Genomic DNA, 21326 nt, shown 5'->3' with positions numbered 1-21326 from the left:
AAACATTACCAGTTTGTGGCGCTTCCTTTCGGATTAGCCACTGCTCCAAGGATTTTCACAAAGGTACTAGGGTCCCTTCTAGCGGTGCTAAGACCAAGGGGCATTGCAGTAGTACCTTACCTGGACGACATTCTGATTCAAGCGTCGTCCCTCCCTCGAGCAAAGGCTCACACGGACATCGTCCTGGCCTTTCTCAGATCTCACGGCTGGAAAGTGAACGTGGAAAAGAGTTCACTATCCCCGTCAACAAGGGTTCCCTTCTTGGGAACAATTATAGACTCCTCAGAAATGAGGATTTTTCTAACAGAGGCCAGAAAAACAAAACTTCTGGACTCTTGTCGGATACTTCATTCCGTTCCTCTTCCTTCCGTAGCTCAGTGCATGGAAGTGATCGGGTTGATGGTAGCGGCAATGGACATAGTTCCTTTTGCGCGCATTCATCTAAGACCATTACAACTGTGCATGCTCAGTCAGTGGAATGGGGACTATACAGACTTGTCTCCAAAGATACAAGTAAATCAGAGGACCAGAGACTCACTCCGTTGGTGGCTGTCCCTGGACAACCTGTCACAAGGGATGACATTCCGCAGACCAGAGTGGGTCATTGTCACGACCGACGCCAGTCTGTTGGGCTGGGGCGCGGTCTGGGGATCCCTGAAAGCTCAGGGTCTTTGGTCTCGGGAAGAATCTCTTCTACCGATAAATATTCTGGAACTAAGAGCGATATTCAATGCTCTCAAGGCTTGGCCTCAGCTAGCGAGGACCAAGTTCATACGGTTTCAATCAGACAACATGACGACTGTTGCGTACATCAACCATCAGGGGGGAACAAGGAGTTCCCTAGCGATGGAAGAAGTGACCAAGATTATTCTATGGGCGGAGTCTCACTCCTGCCACCTGTCTGCTATCCACATCCCGGGAGTGGAAAATTGGGAAGCGGATTTTCTGAGTCGTCAGACATTGCATCCGGGGGAGTGGGAACTCCATCCGGAAATCTTTGCCCAAGTCACTCAGCTGTGGGGCATTCCAGACATGGATCTAATGGCCTCTCGTCAGAACTTCAAAGTTCCCTCCTACGGGTCCAGATCCAGGGATCCCAAGGCGGCTCTAGTGGATGCACTAGTAGCACCTTGGACCTTCAAACTAGCTTATGTGTTCCCGCCGTTTCCTCTCATCCCCAGGCTGGTAGCCAGGATCAATCAGGAGAGGGCGTCGGTGATATTGATAGCTCCTGCGTGGCCACGCAGGACTTGGTATGCAGATCTGGTGAATATGTCATCGGCTCCACCTTGGAAGCTACCTTTGAGACGAGACCTTCTTGTTCAGGGTCCGTTCGAACATCCGAATCTGGTTTCACTCCAGCTGACTGCTTGGAGATTGAACGCTTGATTTTATCGAAGCGAGGTTTCTCAGATTCTGTTATCGATACTCTTGTTCAGGCCAGAAAGCCTGTAACTAGAAAGATTTACCACAAAATTTGGAAAAAATATATCTGTTGGTGTGAATCTAAAGGATTCCCTTGGGACAAGGTTAAGATTCCTAGGATTCTATCCTTCCTTCAAGAAGGATTGGAAAAAGGATTATCGGCAAGTTCCCTGAAGGGACAGATTTCTGCCTTGTCGGTGTTACTTCACAAAAAGCTGGCAGCTGTGCCAGATGTTCAAGCCTTTGTTCAGGCTCTGGTTAGAATCAAGCCTGTTTACAAACCTTTGACTCCTCCTTGGAGTCTCAATTTAGTTCTTTCAGTTCTTCAGGGGGTTCCGTTTGAACCCTTACATTCCGTTGATATTAAGTTATTATCTTGGAAAGTTTTGTTTTTAGTTGCAATTTCTTCTGCTAGAAGAGTTTCAGAATTATCTGCTCTGCAGTGTTCTCCTCCTTATCTGGTGTTCCATGCAGATAAGGTGGTTTTACGTACTAAACCTGGTTTTCTTCCAAAAGTTGTTTCTAACAAAAACATTAACCAGGAGATTATCGTTCCTTCTCTGTGTCCGAAACCAGTTTCAAAGAAGGAACGTTTGTTGCACAATTTGGATGTTGTTCGCGCTCTAAAATTCTATTTAGATGCTACAAAGGATTTTAGACAAACATCTTCCTTGTTTGTTGTTTATTCAGGTAAAAGGAGAGGTCAAAAAGCAACTTCTACCTCTCTCTCTTTTTGGATTAAAAGCATCATCAGATTGGCTTACGAGACTGCCGGACGGCAGCCTCCCGAAAGAATCACAGCTCATTCCACTAGGGCTGTGGCTTCCACATGGGCCTTCAAGAACGAGGCTTCTGTTGATCAGATATGTAGGGCAGCGACTTGGTCTTCACTGCACACTTTTACCAAATTTTACAAGTTTGATACTTTTGCTTCTTCTGAGGCTATTTTTGGGAGAAAGGTTTTGCAAGCCGTGGTGCCTTCCATTTAGGTGACCTGATTTGCTCCCTCCCTTCATCCGTGTCCTAAAGCTTTGGTATTGGTTCCCACAAGTAAGGATGACGCCGTGGACCGGACACACCTATGTTGGAGAAAACAGAATTTATGTTTACCTGATAAATTTCTTTCTCCAACGGTGTGTCCGGTCCACGGCCCGCCCTGGTTTTTTAATCAGGTCTGATAATTTATTTTCTTTAACTACAGTCACCACGGTACCATATGGTTTCTCCTATGCAAATATTCCTCCTTAACGTCGGTCGAATGACTGGGGTAGGCGGAGCCTAGGAGGGATCATGTGACCAGCTTTGCTGGGCTCTTTGCCATTTCCTGTTGGGGAGGAGAATATCCCACAAGTAAGGATGACGCCGTGGACCGGACACACCGTTGGAGAAAGAAATTTATCAGGTAAACATAAATTCTGTTATCTTTATTGGTGTGAATCCAAGGGCTACTCATGGAGTAAGGCCAGGATTCCCAGGATATTATCCTTTCTCCAAGAAGGATTGGAGAAAGGATTGTCAGCTAGTTCCTTAAAGGGACAGATTTCTTCGCTGTCTATTCTTTTGCACATTCGTCTGGCGGATCTTCCAGACGTTCAGGCATTTTTTCAGGCTTTAGTTAGAATCAAGCCTGTGTTTAAACCTGTTGCTCCACCTTGGAGCTTAAATTTGGTTCTTAAAGTTCTTCAGGGGGTTCCGTTTGAACCTCTTCATTCCATAGATTTTTTTGGTAGCTATTTCCTCAGCTCGTAGAGTTTCCGAGTTATCTGCCTTACAATGTGATTCTCCTTATCTGATCTTCCATGCAGATAAGGTAGTTCTGCGTACCAAACCTGGGTTTTTACCTAAGGTGGTATCTAATAAGAATATCAATCAGGAGATTGTTGTTCCATCATTCTGTCCTAATCCTTCTTCAAAGAAGGAACGTCTATTACACAATCTTGACGTGGTTCATGCTTTAAAGTATTATTTACAAGCTACTAAAGATTTTCTTCAAACATCAGCTTTGTTTGTTGTCTACTCTGGACAGAGGAGAGGCCAAAAGGATTCAGCAACCTCTTTCGTTTTGGCTAAGAAGTATAATCCGCTTATTTTATGAGACTGCTGGCCAGCAGCCTCCTGAAAGGATTACAGCTCATTCTACTAGAGCTGTGGCTTCCACATGGGCCTTTAAAAATGAGGCTTCTGTTGAACAGATTTGCAAGGCGGCGACTCTGTCTTCGCTTTATACCTTTTGAAAATTCTATAAATTTCTTCGGAGGCTATTTTTGGGAGAAAGGTTTTACAGGCAGTGGTACCTTCCGTTTAAGTACCTGCCTTGTCCCTCCCTTCATCCGTGTACTTTAGCTTTGGTATTGGTATCCCACAAGTAATGGATGATCCGTGGACTGGATACACCTTACAAGAGAAAACATAATTTATGCTTACCTGATAAATTTATTTCTCTTGTGGTGTATCCAGTCCACGGCCCGCCCTGTCATTTTAAGGCAGGTATTTTTTAAATTTAAACTACAGTCACCACTGCACCCTATGGTTTCTCCTTTGTCTGCTTGTCTTCGGTAGAATGACTGGATATGGTAGTTAGGGGAGGAGCTATATAGCAGCTCTGCTGTGGGTGATCCTCTTGCAACTTCCTGTTGGGATGGAGAATATCCCATAAGTAATGGATGATAGGTGGAATGGATACACCACAAGAGAAATAAATTTATCAGGTAAGCATAAATTATGTTTTTCTCTACTTGTCTGGGTCATAGGAAGTGGTGAGTGCCCCAGCCATTGGGGGTATAAGGTGTCGTTTTTTTTTTTTTGTCCATAATTTCAAATATTCAAATTATGGAGGATTCTGATTTTTTGGAGATGGATGTCTCTGATTCAGATTCTCTTTCATGCGAAGAATATGTGGGGTCCGGGTGACCCATACCCATCAGATATGTTCCCTATGCCATTTTACAGTGCTCTTTTCTCCAAATTTGGAGAGCTTAGAGTACTCTGAGCCACCCGCCCCTGAGGATTCCATAACCTGTGAGGCGCGCTCCCTAGAACCTTCTGTTACTACACAGGCAGGTGTCCCAAATGCCGTTACCCCTTCTCCGGAAGGTGGCTTGTTTCCTCCAGAGGTTACTGCATGGTTCCGCATGGCCATAACTATGCGTTGATGCACTTACATCTTCCTGGAAGATCTTGACCGTGTTCTCTTAACCAGGGCCCATCAGACGGGGGGTTGTCTGTATCGGTTCAGCCCTCTGGGGAAGCGGTGTCCCCTGAGGCTTTAGCGGTAAAGCCTTCGGGCCAAGGTCATCAGATGCCCCAGCGGAGGTGAGTCTTGCCTTTCAATTTTCACTGGCGCGCCTTCGTGTACTGCTGAGGCATGCGCTGGCAGTGTTAGACGTGCCCAACTGATAGTCGAGGGTCTCTCTTGGTTGAGTGTACCTTCCCTTCCGGTTCTGAAGAGAGATGTGAGTAGTTATCTTGGAACCCGAACTAGTCTCTCTGAGGGTTCGGGCCTCTTACTCTTTCCTTTCCCGAGTATGATTCTCTCTTAGGGTGCGAGAGGTCCGGGGTTCAGATCCCAGACGAGACCAACTTTAGATCTCGTGGCTGGAGATTTGTTGCTGATCTCTGCGCCTGGTTTTTACATAGAATGTTTGTTCTCCTTTGGACTTTCTCAGTCGCTTCGGTGCTGGGACTGCTTGCTCGGAGTAGGGGTCAGGAATTCTGACTGTACTGTTGAGCATTGATTGTGTTTCATGAGGAGCTACTTACTGCTCTTTCATTACATGGGAGGCCTCGCGATAGAACTTTTCCTCTGCGAGTTAATGGTTTTTCATTATTGGTCAGGGTGCTGTACTCCCTTCCCTATTTTCTGGTAGTGGGGAGTTGATCCACACTGTTTTCAGAGTTTTTTCTCTCCCAGGAAGGTTCTGGTACAAATTTCCTAACTACCTTGTTGTCTAGTTTATATAGGCTTGATGCTTAGTTGGACCGCCTATCAGATGGAAGCCTGCGGCTTTCGACTGGGGCGTAAACGGATATTCCTATCTGTTTTGTCTGTTCTACTCGGGTTTTCAGTTTCTTAGTGCTGGATAGCGCTCTGTGGTAAGGTATTGGGTACTACTTTTTGTCCTTCTAGGACTTCGGTTCTATTTAGGGCTTTGCATTGGTTCCTTGGGATCCATGTAGTAGGTGGTCTGGATCTTTCCTTCCAGGTGTCCCCCTTCCCATTGATCGTGGGGAGATTTTCCTTGGCGTGCTTCGAGTCAGCGGGACTTTTGTCTCCTCATAGACTTTTGTGCTCAATTGAGTCTAGTGATCACAGTGATCTCTAGCATGGATCTTTATGGTTCTAACTGATGGGCAATTACTTGGTCCTCTTCCTTTTTTTGTCCCTTCTGCGTCTGTTGGGGCGGTTCTTTTATCGGGTATTTGGGTTATAGCAGACTGTGGTGCCCTCAGAATGGACCGTCTTTTTGTTCCCGCCCGTTTTGCATTCAGTGTCCTCTATAGCTTGGGTATTGATCTCCCAAAAGTAATGAATGCAGCTGTTGACTCTCCCCGTTTAAAAAGAAAAGCTTAAATTATGCTTACCAGATCATTTTCTTTTCTTCAGACGGGGTGAGTCAACAGCTCCACACAGTTTTTTTTTTTTTATGGGTCGGTCTTAATTTTTTTTGTTCACAAGGACCACTTACAGTTCCTAAGGTTTGCGTTCCTGGACCAGCACTTCCAGTTCATTGCACTTCTGTTTGGTCTAGCTATTGCTCCAAGAATTTTATGAAGATTCTAGGGGCTCTTCTAGCCGTTGCCGGAACCCGGATTATAGCAGTAGCTCCCTACTTGGACGATATTCTGATACAAGCACCACCTTTTCGTCTTGCGGAAGACCATTCGGAATTTCTCATCTCTCTCTTCTTCGATCTCATGGATGGAAGATTTACCTAGAAAAGAGTTGTTATACCAAGCAGCAGGGTGGAATTCCTGGGTACTATGAAAGACTTCGTATCCATGAGGATATTTCTAACATACCAGAGACGTTGCAAGCTAGCTTTGGCATGTCTTGCCCTCCGAACCTCCTCAAGGCCTGCTGTGGCTCAGTGTATTGAAGTGATTGGTCTCATGGTGTCTAGCATGGACCTCATTCCCTTTGCCAGGTTCAGTCTCAGACCGTTGCAACTGTGCATGCTGAGGCAGTGTAACAGTGATTGTTCGAATCTGTCTCGACCGGTTGTCCAGAGCAATCTGTTGAGAGAATCACTCTCTTGGTGGATCATCTGTTCCGAGGGACATCCTTCTTAAGACCATCCTGGGAGATTGTGACTACAGACACAAGTCTATCAGGATGGGGAGCTGTTTGGGGTTCCAAGAAGGCGCGCAGGGCCTGTGGACTAAGGAGGAATTCTCCCTCCCGATCAACATTCTGGAACGTCAGGCAATCTTCAGTGCTCTGAAGGCTTGGCCCCTTCTGGGTTCGTCCCAGTTTATTAGATTCCAATCAGACAATATAACCTTGGTCGCTTACATCAACCATCAGGGTGGAACGAGTAGCTCTCTAGCAATGATGGAAGTATCTCGGATTCTGGAGTGGGCGGAGGCCCACAACCGTTTGCTGTGAGCGATCCACATTCCAGGTGTAGACAACTGGGAAGCGGCTTTTCTAAGTAAACAATCGTTTCAGCCTTTGGAATGGTCTCTCCATCCCAAAGTGTTTGCGGAGATATGCAACAAGTAGGGAACGCCGGAGATGGATCTCATGGCGTCCCGTCTCAATACCAAGCTACCCAGATATGGGTCGAGTTTTAAGGGTCCTCAGACGGAGCTAATAGATGAATTAGCATTGCCTTGGAGGTTCAGTCTAATTTACCTTTTCGCACCTTTACCACTCCTTCCTCGTGTAGTGGCCCCCATCAAGCATGAGCAGGCATCAGTAATACTGATTGCTCCATAGTGGCTGCGAAGGATGTGGTTTGCGGATCTGGTGGGGATGTCATCATCTCCTCCGTGGAAGTTACCTTGTCACAGAGATCTGCTAGACTAAGGTCCTTTTGTTCATCAAAATCTAGGTTGTCTGAGGATGACTGCGTTGATTGAACGCTTAGTTCTAGCCAAGAGAGGTTTTCCTGAGAGCGTTATTGATAATCTGATTCAAGCTCATAAACCGGTTACTCGTCGCATCTATCATAAGGTGTGGAGAACCTACTTATTCTGGTCTGAAGAAAGTGGATTTTCCTGGCATAAAGTTAAGGTTGCCAGGATCCTATCGTTTCTCCAGGAGGGACTGGAGAAAGGCCTTTCTGCCAGTTCCCTGAGGGGACAGATTTCGGCCCTGTCTGTTTAACTGCACAAGAGGGTCACAAAGCTTCCAGATGTACAGTCCTTTTTTAAGGCTCTGACTAGGATCAGACCTGTGTTTAGATCTAATGCTCCTCCTTCTAAATCTTGTTCTTACGGTTTTGCAACAGGCTCTGTTTGAGCCTATGCATGAAGTTGACATTTAAATGTTGTCCTGGAAGGTTCTTTTTCTAATGGCTATTGCTTCTGCGCGCAGAGTATCTGAGATTGCTGCCTTGCAATGTGAGCCTTTTTATCTGGTGTTCCATTTTGATAAGGCTGTCCTACGTACTAAGTTAAGTTTTTTTCCTAAGGTTGTGTCAGACTGGAATATCAATCAAGAGATTGTGGTTCCTTCCTTGTGTCCCAATCCTCCTCCTTTCAAAGGAAAGTTTGCTTAATAATTTGGACGTGGTTCACGTTTTGAAGTTCTATCTTCAGGCTACTAAGGATTTTAGACAAACTTATTCCTTGTTTGTTTATTTTGGGAACCGTAAGGTTCAGAAGGTCTCTTTGACTTCCTTATCTTTTTGTTTAAAGTGAAAGTTAATTTACACAAATGAAAACATAGCATCGCATAATACACATGTATATTAACATAATCGCCAAGTTTTTTTTTGCAAGAGTCCATGAGCTAGTGACGTATGGGATATACATTCCTACCAGGAGGGGCAAAGTTTCCCAAACCTCAAAATGCCTATAAATACACCCCTCATCACACCCACAAATCAGTTTTACAAACTTTGCCTCCTATGGAGGTGGTGAAGTAAGTTTGTGCTAGATTCTACGTTGATATGCGCTCCGCAGCAGGTTGGAGCCCGGTTTTCCTCTCAGCGTGCAGTGAATGTCAGAGGGATGTGAGGAGAGTATTGACTATTTGAATTCAATGATCTCCTTCTACGGGGCCTATTTCTTAGGTTCTCTGTTATCGGTCGTAGAGATTCATCTCTTACCTCCCTTTTCAGATCGACGATATACTCTTATATATACCATTACCTCTACTGATTCTCGTTTCAGTACTGGTTTGGCTTTCTACTACTTGTAGATGAGTGTCCTGGGGTAAGTAAGTCTTATTTTCTGTGACACTCTAAGCTATGGTTGGGCACTTTTATATAAAGTTCTAAATTTATGTGTTCAAACATTTATTTGCCTTGACTCAGGATGTTCAACGTTCCTTATTTCAGACAGTCAGTTTCATATTTGGGATAATGCATATGGATTAATCAATTTTTTTCTTACCTTAAAATTTGACTTTTTCCCTGTGGGCTATTAGGCTCGCGGGGGCTGAAAATGCTTCATTTTATTGCGTCATTCTTGGCGCGGACTTTTTTGGCGCAAAATTTTTTTTCTGTTTCCGGCGTCATACTTGTCGCCGGAAGTTGCGCCATTTTTTTGACGTTTTTTTGCGCCAAAAGTGTTGGCGTTCCGGATGTGGCGTCATTTTTGGCGCCAAAAGCATTTAGGCGACAAATAATGTGGGCGTCTTTTTTGGCGCTAAAAAATATGGGCGTCACTATTGTCTCCACATTATTTAAGTCTCATTATTTATTGCTTCTGGTTGCTAGAAGCTTGTTCACTGGCATTTTTTTCCCCATTCCTGAAACTGTCATTTAAGGAATTTGATCAATTTTGCTTTATATGTTGTTTTTTCTATTACATATTGCAAGATGTCTCCGTTTGTCCCTGAGTCAGAAGCCACTTCTGGAAAAATGCTTAACTGAGTTTCAGTTCTACCAAAGCTAAGTTCATTTATTTTAAATGTTATAAATGTTTATCTTTAGCTATGGTTTGTATTAAGTTATTATGATATACTTTTACATGCAGATTCCATTAGTATTTATGCTTTATACATTTCCATTCTTAAGTACAAGAAATGTTTAGAAGATTTATAAGAAATATTTTTTCTGATTAAGGCTTTGTCTGACTTTGTGCCTTCTAATACAATTTTTAGGTCTTTTTCACTTCTTTTTTAATTATTGAAGTTTCAAATGACCAACAACATACTGATTTATCCTTCTCTGATGATGTTTTTTTCTCTTTCAGAAATTCTCTTCATCAGATATTGACACTAACAAATCTACTTTTTTATATAAATTTTTTATTATTAAAGTACATTTGTTCTGTGTTGATTATTTTGGATATTAAGGTAACTAGTTCTTTAAAACTAGCTGACACTATTTCTGCCTTTTTATTCTTCTGTGATTTCAGAGGTTTTCCTTCCAATTCCCCATACTAGGGAATGGAATAGGCTGAGAATTTTCTTTTATTTTTAAACTATATTCTTTGTCAGCAGTTAAATTTAATTTGGAGGGTTCTCCAATTTATTGGAGCTATCTCTACTCCTACTAATTATGCTATTGTTATAGCAAAATAGTATTTATTTTCCTTTATATAGTTATATCTTATTTATGGAAAATTATTTAGTTTCATGTACTTTTCTAAGTATCAGATTATGATTTATTTTAGCATTGTTAAAGGGACAACATTTACTAGACTAGGTGCTGTTGCATTTGTCTTGTTGTTTTGCATTTTGCAAGTCCTCTGTTTTGACTGGTCCTTTAAACTGGACTATCATGCTAATGACTTCATTTGTGTCTTCATTCTATTGAATATATTCGCAAATGAGGGTTAATCTATGTCTTTAGCTATTTTAGCTAGAATAATTTTGTGTTTTTAAAAAACAAAAAACAAAGAACAAAAAAAACAAAGAAAATCCATATTTCTTTTGTTCTAAGATAATCAATTATAATTGGATTCAATTCTTAACTGTTACTATGGGCTTCAAGATTGAGTTCTAAGACTAAACTTTAAGCTTATATTAGTTTGGTTGTTCTTATTAAGGAACAAATTCCTGAGTTCTTTCCCAAGTAACATGTTTATAATTGGGGTTCGAAATCAGCTCCCTAATATTGCGATGTATGTGCCGTATTCCAGCTTGGCTGGTAAGGGGCAGGTTAAGACTTCTTTGAAATTTATTTGGTTCTATTCTGTCCAAATTTCTTTGATTTTATTCCAGTAAGGCTAACACTTTCTTTCAGTGTGTTTCTGTCCTATATATTCTGGATACTGTTGAAGCATGGCTCAAGCGCTGCTCAGACCTGGAATCTTCTGGGGTATTTCTTCCAGTTCTTTTTATAGGAACTGGGTTTTGGAGTTTTATTCAAACTATTCTGCCTTTTTTATGGTCATTGATAGCATTATTTGTTTTCATTAGATACAATAAATGCATATTCTTCATTTTTCTGTTTTCATTCAGATTATTTCCTGTGGATGCGGAATCTCATATGTTTCACTTGCTCTTCAGGACATAGAGGATCTTTTTTTCAAAAGCTCTTGATTCCTCACGCAAGGGTCACCTTTTTTTGGTTTCCAGATGGTTTATGTCACTATCTTTGTCTCTATCAGACAAGGGACAATTTGATTTGGGTTCCGTCTGTCGGTACCTTTAGTCTCTATTATTTCCTTCAGTTGCTATATATGCATAGAAGTTTTAACAGCATTGGATTCAATTCCCTTTGCTCATTTTCAATGGAAAGATCCTTTCCAGCTTTTTATGAGTGTTGTTTCTTCAAGAACATGGTTGGAGGATCAATTAACCAAAAAGTTTGTTGATTCCTCAGACAAGAGTAACCTTTTTTAGATTTCTGGATAATTCAGTGTCCATGTCTCTGTTTCTGTTGGATTAGAGACGTCTGAAATTGGTTTCAGCTTATCGAAACCTTCAGTCTCAATCATTCCCTTCGGTAGCCTTATGCATGGAAATTCTAGGTTCTTATGACTGCTGCATTGGACGTGTTCCCCTTTGCTCATTTTCACATGCGACCTCTTCAGCTCTGTATGCTGAACCGGTGGTGCCGGGATTATACAAAGATATCTCATTTAATATCTTTAAAACCGATTTTTCGACACCCTCTGACGTGGTACAGACCACCATCGTTTAGTTCATGGGGCTTCTTTTTTTCTTCCAACCTGGACTGTGATCTCAACAGATGCAAGTCTCACAGGTTGGGGAGCTGTATGGGGGTTTCTGACAGCACAAGGGGTTTGGGAAATCTCAGGAGGTGAGATTTCCAATCAATATTTTGGAACTCCGTGCAATTTTCAGAGCTCTTCAGTCATGGCCTCTTCTAAAGAGAGAATCGTTCATTTGTTTTCAGACAGACAATGTCACAACTGTGGCATATATCAATCATCAAGAAGGGACTCACAGTCCTCTGGCTATGAAAGAAGTATCTCGAATTCTGGTGTGGGCGGAATCCAGCTCCTGTCTAATCTCTGCGGTTCATATCCCAGGTATAGACAATTGGGAAGCGGATTATCTCAGTCGCCAAGCGTTACATCCGGGCGAGTGGTCTCTTCACACACAGGTGTTTCTTCAGATTGTTCAAATGTGGGGACTTCCAGAAATAGATCTGATGGTTTCTCATCTACACAAGAAACTTCCCAGGTATCTGTCCAGATCCAGGGATCCTCAGGCGGAAGCAGTGGATGCATTGTCACTTCCTTGGAAGTATCATCCTGCCTATATCTTTCCGCCTCTAGTTCTTCTTCCAAGAGTAATCTCCAGGATTCTGAAGGAATGCTCGTTTTTTCTGCTGCTGGTTTCTCCAGCATGGCCTCACAGGTTTTGGTATGCGGATCTTGTCCGCATGGCTTCTTGTCAACCGTGGACTCTTCCGTTAAGACCAGACCTTCTGTTATAAGGTCCTTTTTTACCATCAGGATCTCAAATCCTTAAATTTAAAGGTATGGAGATTGAACGCTTGATTCTTAGTCAAAGAGGTTTCTCTGACTCTGTGATTAATACTATGTTACAGGCTCGTAGATCTGTATCTAGGATGATATATTATCGAGTCTGGAAGACTTACTTTTCTTGGTGTCTTTCTCATCATTTTTCCTGGCATTCTTTTAGAATTCCGAGAATTTTACAGTTTCTTCAGGATGGTTTGGATAAAGGTTTGTCTGCAAGTTCCTTGAAAGGACAAATCTCTGCTCTTTCTGTTCTTTTTCACGCAAGGATTGCTATTCTTCCTGATATTCATTGTTTTATACAAGCTTTGGTTCGTATAAAATCTGTTATTAAGTCAATTTTCTCCTCCTTGGAGTTTGAATTTGGTTCTGGGGGCTCTTCAAACTCCTCCGTTTGAACCTATGCATTCACTGGACATTAAATTATTTTCTTGGAAAGTTTTGTTTCTTTTGGCCATCTCTTCTGCTAGAAAAGTTTCTGAATTATCTGCTCTTTTCTTGTGAGTCTCCTTTTCTGATTTTTCATCAGGATGAGGCGGTGTTGCGAACTTCTTTTTTATTTTTTTCCTAAGGTTGTGAATTTTAACAACATTAGTAGAGAAATTGTGGTTCCTTCATTATGTCCTAATCCTAATAATTCTAAGGAGAGATCATTGCATTCTTTGGATGTAGTTAGAGCTTTGAAATATTATGTTGAAGCTACTAAGAATTTCCGAAAGACTTCTAGTCTATTTGTTATCTTTTCCGGTTCTAGGAAAGGTCAGAAGGCCTCTGCCATTTCTTTGGCATCTTGGTTGAAATCTTTAATTCATCATGCTTATGTCGAGTCGGGTAAATCTCCGCCTCAAAGGATTACAGCTCATTCTACTAGGTCAGTTTCTACTTCCTGGGCGTTTAGGAATGAAGCTTTGATTGTTCAGATTTGCAAAGCGGCAACTTGGTCTTCTTTGCATATTTTTACTAAATTCTACCATTTTGATGTGTATTCTTCTTCTGAAGCAGTTTTTGGTAGAAAAAATACTTCAGGCAGCTGTTTCAGTTTGATTCTTCTGCTTATAATTTCAGTTTTCTTCATTATAAGATTTAAACTTTATTTTGGGTGTGGATTATTTTTCAGCGGAATTGGCTGTCTTTATTTTATCCCTCCCTCTCTAGTGACTCTTGCGTGGAAGATTTACATCTTGGGTAGTCATTATCCCATACGTCACTAGCTCATGGACTCTTGCTAATTACATGAAAGAAAACATAAGTTATGTAAGAACTTACCTGATAAATTCATTTCTTTCATATTAGCAAGAGTCCATGAGGCCCACCCTTTTTTTTTGTGGTGGTTATGATTTTTTTGTATAAAGCACAATTATTCCAATTCCTTGTTTTTTATGCTTTCGCACTTTTTTCTTATCACCCCACTTCTTGGCTATTCATTAAACTGATTTGTGGGTGTGGTGAGGGGTGTATTTATAGGCATTTTGAGGTTTGGGAAACTTTGCCCCTCCTGGTAGGAATGTATATCCCATACGTCACTAGCTCATGGACTCCTGCTAATATGAAAGAAATGAATTTATCAGGTAAGTTCTTACATAAATTATGTTTTTGTATTTTTATTCACTAACGTTTTATGCATCCGTTTGATTTTCGACTCCTCCCATCTTCTTCTTCCTGGATTTTCACTCTCTACGTATAGAGCGTTCCCACCCGCTCTATACGTCACTTCTCTTGCGCGTTCACAATGATCCAGTCTATTTGCGCATGTGCGATGTCTGCATGTTACCCGCAATGCGCATGCGATTGATCGGACTACTGGGCTACAATGCGCATTAAGTATTGAAGAAAGTGCGCATGCGCAAATCGGCCACGAGCATCAAGCTGTCGGGGATGCCGAAAACAAGTCACGCATGCGCAAATCGAATGTTAAGTAAATGACGTAGTGTCACGGCCGCCTATCGGCCAGAATCTCAATTGGAGGGTATTGCCACGTGATGAGGATGTAAAATAGGAGACGAAAAACGGGTTGATTTTGCCGCAAGCAATAAGCGGATAAAAATATAGAAATACTTCAATTTGAAAAAAAGTTAGCGAATTCATGAATGAACCTCACACTCAATTTAAATAATACATTGAATACAATTGAGCAAGTCTTGAAAGTTAACCTTCACTTTAAGGAGTGTTATCCGCTTAGCTTAGGAGTCAGCGGGCATAAACCACCTCAGAGGATTACAGCTCATTCTACTGGAGCAATGGCTTCCTCTTGGGCCTATAAGAACAAGGCCTCTATGGATCAGATTTGTAAGGCAGCTACCTGGTCTTCCTTACATACTTTTTCTCAATTTACAAGTTTGATGTTTTTGCTTCGACTGAAGCAGCTTTCGAGAGAGAGGTTTTGCAGGCTGTGGTGTGCTCAGATTAAGGTCCGCCTCTCTTTGTCCCTCTCGTTGTCCTCTAGAGCTTGGGTATAGTTTTCCCAACAGTAAGGAATGATCCCGTGGACTCTCCTTATATTAAGAAGGAAAACATAAAATAGGCTTACCAGATAATTTCAGATCCTTCTGTATAAGGAGAGTCCACGGCCCCTGCCTGTGTTCTACGATGGGCAACCCTCTAAATTTATATTTTTCTTCTGGCACCTTTTTCACCCTGATATTTCTCCTTGTTTCCTGGGCAGAATGACTGGGGGATGGGGGAAGTGGGAGAGGTATTTAAAGTGAGTCACTCTTAGCCCTGAACAAACGCTAGGATTGACTATTGAAACAAATAAAGGGTACTTTCATTCATGAAGGATAAGATACTTCATGTAGATAGCTTCTTTACTCTTTTCAACCGACCGCCGTTCTTAGCTGCTACAGCAGCCCACGCCTAAACATTTTTTTTCTAAGAGGTGATGTTTTCACCTCTTAGCCAATAGCCGTGCAGTAAATCCGGCTCCCATGGGCGCCAAGTCGGATTTACCGCACCTCTTAGCAAAACATTTTTTTAGCCGTTGGCTGCTGTAGCAGCTAAGAACGACGATCGGTTGAAACAAAGGAGCTTTCTACATGAAGTATCTTATACTTCATTAATAAAAGTCCCCTTTATTGGTTTCAATTGTCAATCCTAGCGTTTGTACAACACTAGGATTGACTTTCACTTTAAGGCTTTCAGTATTTCCCAACAGTAATGAATGATGCCGTGGACTCTCCTCATACAGAAGGACATGACATTATCTGGTAAGCATAATTTGTTTTTTCACTACTGAATCTAGTAAGAGGCAGAAAGCTACTAAGGTAGCATTACAACTTTTTCTTAAAGAACAATTGCAACATTTTTTTTTTTTTTTTTTTTTTTTTTTAAGATCTTACATCTTTGGAGCAGAAATATGCATAGCTGCATCATGTCTTATCTGCATACTTCTTTCAGAGTTTCTGGCTTGAGGTTTTGCATTTTTGCTAGCAGCTTTTGGCAGGAAAGTCCTTCAAATCACATTGTCTGCTAAATAACAACTGAAAAATTGGACCATAGATTATCGGTTTGGGTATTAATCCCAAATGTTATGGAGGACTGTGGACAATCATCATTTTACGAAAGAAAACAAATGTTATGCTTACCTGATCAATTATTTTCTTTCGAAATGATGATGATCCACAGGACCCCCGTCAATTTTTGGGGCTATAATTCTAATGACACCTCCTATAGACCCTGCTTTACCTTTCCTACCTAATCTCTACTTGGCTATACATAAAACTAGAGAGAGATGGGAGACTTGTAGATTTCTAAAGCTTTTGTATGGGTCCTTGACCTCCTCCTAGTTGTGGGAAATATATCCCATATGTTATGGAGGACTGTGAACCATCATCATCATTCCGAAGGAAAATAATTTATTAGGGAAGTTTGTTTTGATTTAATTTCATGTTAGTTCACAGTTTAATCTATATGGCATAATTTGCAAAATTATAAGAAAAGAGGAAATGTTTTTAATTTTTTGGAAAAAAGTTTTTTTTTCAGTTGCCTTCTTTAAGAAATAAAATCTTTTTTTTTTTTTTAAATAGATTTTCAAGAGCTTGTATATCTCAGTCACGTGATAAACCCATGCAACTTCTATATTCATCGATTTTCACAGAACAAGGCTAGGATCATGCTTGAGCAGAAGCTGAAATTTTATAGCACGATCTCTAAACCATGCTGTTCCAGTGACATTTTAGTGCTTGGTAATGTACTTGTTATTTTATTAGCAGTGAGTTGTAAGGTTTTTATAAGAGTATATCACTTATACAATGTTTTGCAAATATATTTTGCCTCCATGTTTTTTTTTTAATTTCCTTATTTGGTAAACTGTTGCAACCTTTATGTTGCACATATAAAGAAGACTGTAACACTTTACAGTATTGTTCTACTGTTTCTACCTATGCTAAGCAGAAATTAAAACTGCTTACTAATTTGACATGTATAATATCTGTTTTCTTTATTAGGTGAAGTTGTTGTTGTGAAAAATATAAATAATGTATGGTGTCGTGGAAACATCACTGAATTAATTCCTGTAGAGAGTAAATTTGTTGCTAAACCTTGCGGACCAACAAAATATAAAATAGAAGACATAGCACTAATGAAGGTTTTCTTACTTGATTATGGAAAGTCTGAGGTTTTTATTGTGTCAAGGTAAGTTTTTTTTTTTTTTAAATATTACATTTTATGGGCATTACTGTGAGCTGGCATTGCTCTCTTGGGGTCTCACCAATTCTAGTTACATATTCATTTAAAGTAGGATGAGAGTCCACAAGATCATCACATCTGGGCTATTTATTTCCTGTCCATCAGGAGGAGACATACCCATAGCCACATTTTAAAGCATTGGCCCTCCCCTCTATCCCATCTCGGATAAAATGTGGATATATCTGCTAACCCCCTGGTCTAAAGTGTGCTCTTTAAATAGATCCTTGGAATTCTACCTGCTCTTTCTTGGATGTGACCTTCTACTGAATGCAGTCTGTTTTAGACAGGTGCAAGGTAGAAGAAGGTTGGATCAGTTAAGTTCAGTCCTTACTACATTCTGCTGCCCAGTTGCGTTATTAACCTCTTTAGGACAAGGCCATTTTCCATTTTCTTTCCCTTAAGGACCAGGGTTATTTCTCCAACATTGGTGTGTCCGGTCCACGGCGTCATCCATTACTTTTGGAAATATTCTCTTCCCCAACAGGAAATGGCAAAGAGCACAGCAAAAGCTGTCCATATAGCCCCTCCTCAGGCTCCGCCCCCCCAGTCATTCTCTTTGCCGCTCTGAACAAGTAGCATCTCCACGGAGATGGTGAAGAGTATGTGGTGTTTAGTTGTAGTTTTTTATTCTTCTATCAAGAGTTTGTTATTTTAAAATAGTACTGGTATGTACTATTTACTCTGAAACAGAAAGAGATGAAGAGTTCTGTTTAAAAGAGGAGTAGGATTTTAGCAGCAGTAACTAAAATCAATTGCTGTTCCCACGCAGGTCTGTTGAGATGAGAGAACTTCATTTGGGGGGAACAGTTTGCAGACTTTTCTGCTCAAGGTATGACTAGCCATTTTTCTACCAAGACTGTGTAATGCTGGAAGGCTGTCATTCTCCCTCATGGGGATCGGTAAGCCATTTTCTTAGACTCAGAAAGAATAAAGGGCATATTATGGGCTATTAACTGGTGGACACTCTTAAGGGCTAAATCGATTGTTTATTTAAGTTGTTTTTTAAAGTCAGGAAGGGCCTTTCACTGTAGTAGGCAGAGCCTCATTTTCACGCCATTATTGCGCAGTTTTTTTTGAGTGCAGTGCATGCAGCTGCATGTGTTAGGGTCTGGTATCCACTAAAAACGTTCCTAGAAGGGTGAAGTCGCAACAAAGGCTGTGGCTGGGACTGTAGTGGTGTTAAAATTGCAAACGGCTCCGGTTTCCACATTTTAAGGGTTAACAGCTTGAAAATTGGGGTGCAATACTTTGAATGCATTAAGACACTGTGGTGAAAATGTGGTAAAGATTGGATAATTCCTTCATAGTTTTTCACATATTCAGTAATAAAGTGTGCTCTGTTTAACATTTAAAGAGACAGTAACGGTTTTGTTTTAAAACGGTGTTTGTGCTTTATTAACCAGTTTAAGCCTGTTTAACATGTCTGTACCTTCAGATAGATCATGTTCTGTATGTATGGAAGCCAATGTGGTTCCCCCTTCAAATATATGTGATAATTTTGCCATGGCGTCCAAACACAGTAAGGACAGTACTGTCACAAATAGTAAGGTTGCCCAGGATGATTCCTCAGATGAAGGAAGTAGGGATAGTTCTACATCCTCTCCTTCTGTATCTATACCAGTTATGCCCGCGCAGGCGACCCCTAGTACTTCTAGCGCGCCAATGCTTGTTACTATGCAACAATTGACGGCAGTAATGGATAACTCCATAGCTAATATTTTTTATCCAAAATGCCAGCATTTCAGAGAAAGCGCGATTGCTCAGTTTTAAACAATGTAGAGCAGGAGGGCGCTGATAATTTTTCTGTCATACCCTCACACCAGTCTGAAGTGGCAGTGAGGGAGGGTTTGTCAGATGGAGAAATTTCTGATACAGGAAGACTTTGTCAGCAGGCAGAACCTGATGTTGTGACATTTAAATTAGAGCATCTCCGCGCATTACTTAAGGAGGTGCTATCTACTCTGGATGATTGTGACCATCTGGTCATCCCAGAAAAATTGTGCAAGATGGACAAGTTCCTAGAGGTCCCGGTGCACCCTGATGCTTTTCCGATACCTAAAAGGGTGGCGGACATAGTGAATAAGGAGTGGGAGAAGCCAGGCATACCTTTTGTCCCTCCTCCTATATTTAAGAAATTGTTCCCTATGGTCGACCCCAGGAAGGACACATGGCAAACAGTCCCTAAGGTCGAGGGGGCGGTTTCTACACTAGCCAAGCGCACGACCATTCCCATTGAGGACAATTGTGCTTTCAAAGATCCTATGGATAAAAAATTGGAGGGTTTGCTTAAAAAGATTTTTGTACAGCAAGGATACCTCCTTCAACCTATTTTGTGCATTATTCCTGTCACTACAGCGGTGTGGTTCTGGTTCGAGGAACTGGAAAAGTCGCTCAGTAGCTAATTCCTTTATTTTAGACGCCGCTTTGCAGTTAGCGAGATTAGCGGCAAAAAATTCAGGGTTTGCAATTGTGGCGCGCAGAGCGCGCTCTGGCTAAAGTCTTGGTCGGCGGATGTATCTTCCAAGACAAAATTGCTTAAGACTCTTTTTGGGCCAGAATTGAAAGAGATTATTTCAGACATCACTGGGGGAAAGGGCCATGCCCTCCCACAAGATAGGCCTTTCGAGGCTAAGAATAAGTCCAATTTTCGTTCCTTTCGCAATTTCAGGAACGGACCGGCTTCCAACTCTGCAGCCTCTAGACAAGAGGGAAACGCTTCCCAGACTAAACCAGCTTGGAAACCAATGCAAGGCTGGAACAAGGGTAAACAGGCCAAGAAGCCTGCTGCTGCTACCAAAACAGCATGAAGGGGTAGCCCCCGATCCAGGACCGGATCTAGTAGGGGGCAGACTCTCTCTCTTTGCTCAGGCTTGGGCAAGAGATGTTCAGGATCCCTGGGCACTAGAAATCGTCTCTCAGGGTTATCTTCTAGAATTCAAGGAACTACCCCCAAGGGGAAGGTTCCACATGTCTCACTTATCTTCAAATCAAATAAAGAGACAGGCATTCTTACATTATGTAGAAGACCTGTTAAAGATGGGAGTGATACACCCAGTTCCAACTGTGGAACAAGGTCAGGGGTTTTACTCAAATCTGTTTGTAGTTCCCAAAAAAGAGGGAACTTTCAGACCAATTCTGGATTTAAAAATTCTAAACAAATTTCTCAGAGTTCCATCGTTCAAAATGGAAACCATTTGAACAATTTTACCTACAATCCATGAGGGTCAATATATGACTACCGTGGATTTAAAGGATGCGTATCTACATATTCCTATCCAGAAAGATCATCATCAGTTCCTAAGGTTCGCCTTTCTGGACAAACATTATCAGTTTGTGGCTCTCCCATTCGGACTAGCCACTGCTCCCAGAATTTTCACAAAGGTGCTCGGGTCCCTTCTAGCGGTTCTAAGACCAAGGGGCATTGCAGTGGCACCTTATCTGGACGACATTCTAATTCAAGCGTCGTCTCTTTCCAAGGCAAAGGCTCATACAGACATTGTTCTAGCCTTTCTCAGATCTCACGGGTGGAAGGTGAACGTAGAAAAGAGTTCCCTGTCTCCGTCGACAAGAGTTCCCTTTTTGGGAACAATAATAGATTCTTTAGAAATGAAGATCTTCTTGACAGAGGTCAGAAAGTCAAAGCTTCTAAACGCTTGTCAAGTTCTTCTCTCTATTCTGCAGCCTTCCATAGCTCAGTGCATGGAAGTAGTAGGGTTGATGGTTGCAGCAATGGACATAGTTCCTTTTGCTCGAATTCATCTAAGACCATTACAACTGTGCATGCTCAAGCAGTGGAATGGGGACTATACAGACTTGTCTCCAAAGATTCAAGTAGACCAGATGACCAGAGACTCACTCCGTTGGTGGTTGTCCCAGGATCACCTGTCTCAGGGAATGAGTTTCCGCAGACCAAAGTGGGTCATTGTCACGACCGACGCCAGTCTATTAGGCTGGGGCGCTGTCTGGGATTCCCTGAAAGCTCAGGGTTTATGGTCTCGGGAAGAGTCTCTTCTTCCGATCAACATCCTGGAACTGAGAGTGATATTCAATGCTCTCCGGGCTTGGCCTCAACTAGCGAAGGCCGGATTCATAAGATTCCAGTCGGACAACATGACGACTGTAGCTTACATCAACCATCAGGGGGGAAC

The sequence above is a fragment of the Bombina bombina genome, chromosome 3 (assembly GCF_027579735.1).
Source record: "Bombina bombina isolate aBomBom1 chromosome 3, aBomBom1.pri, whole genome shotgun sequence".
Lineage (NCBI taxonomy): Eukaryota > Metazoa > Chordata > Amphibia > Anura > Bombinatoridae > Bombina > Bombina bombina.
This window is presented reverse-complemented; position numbering follows the sequence as displayed.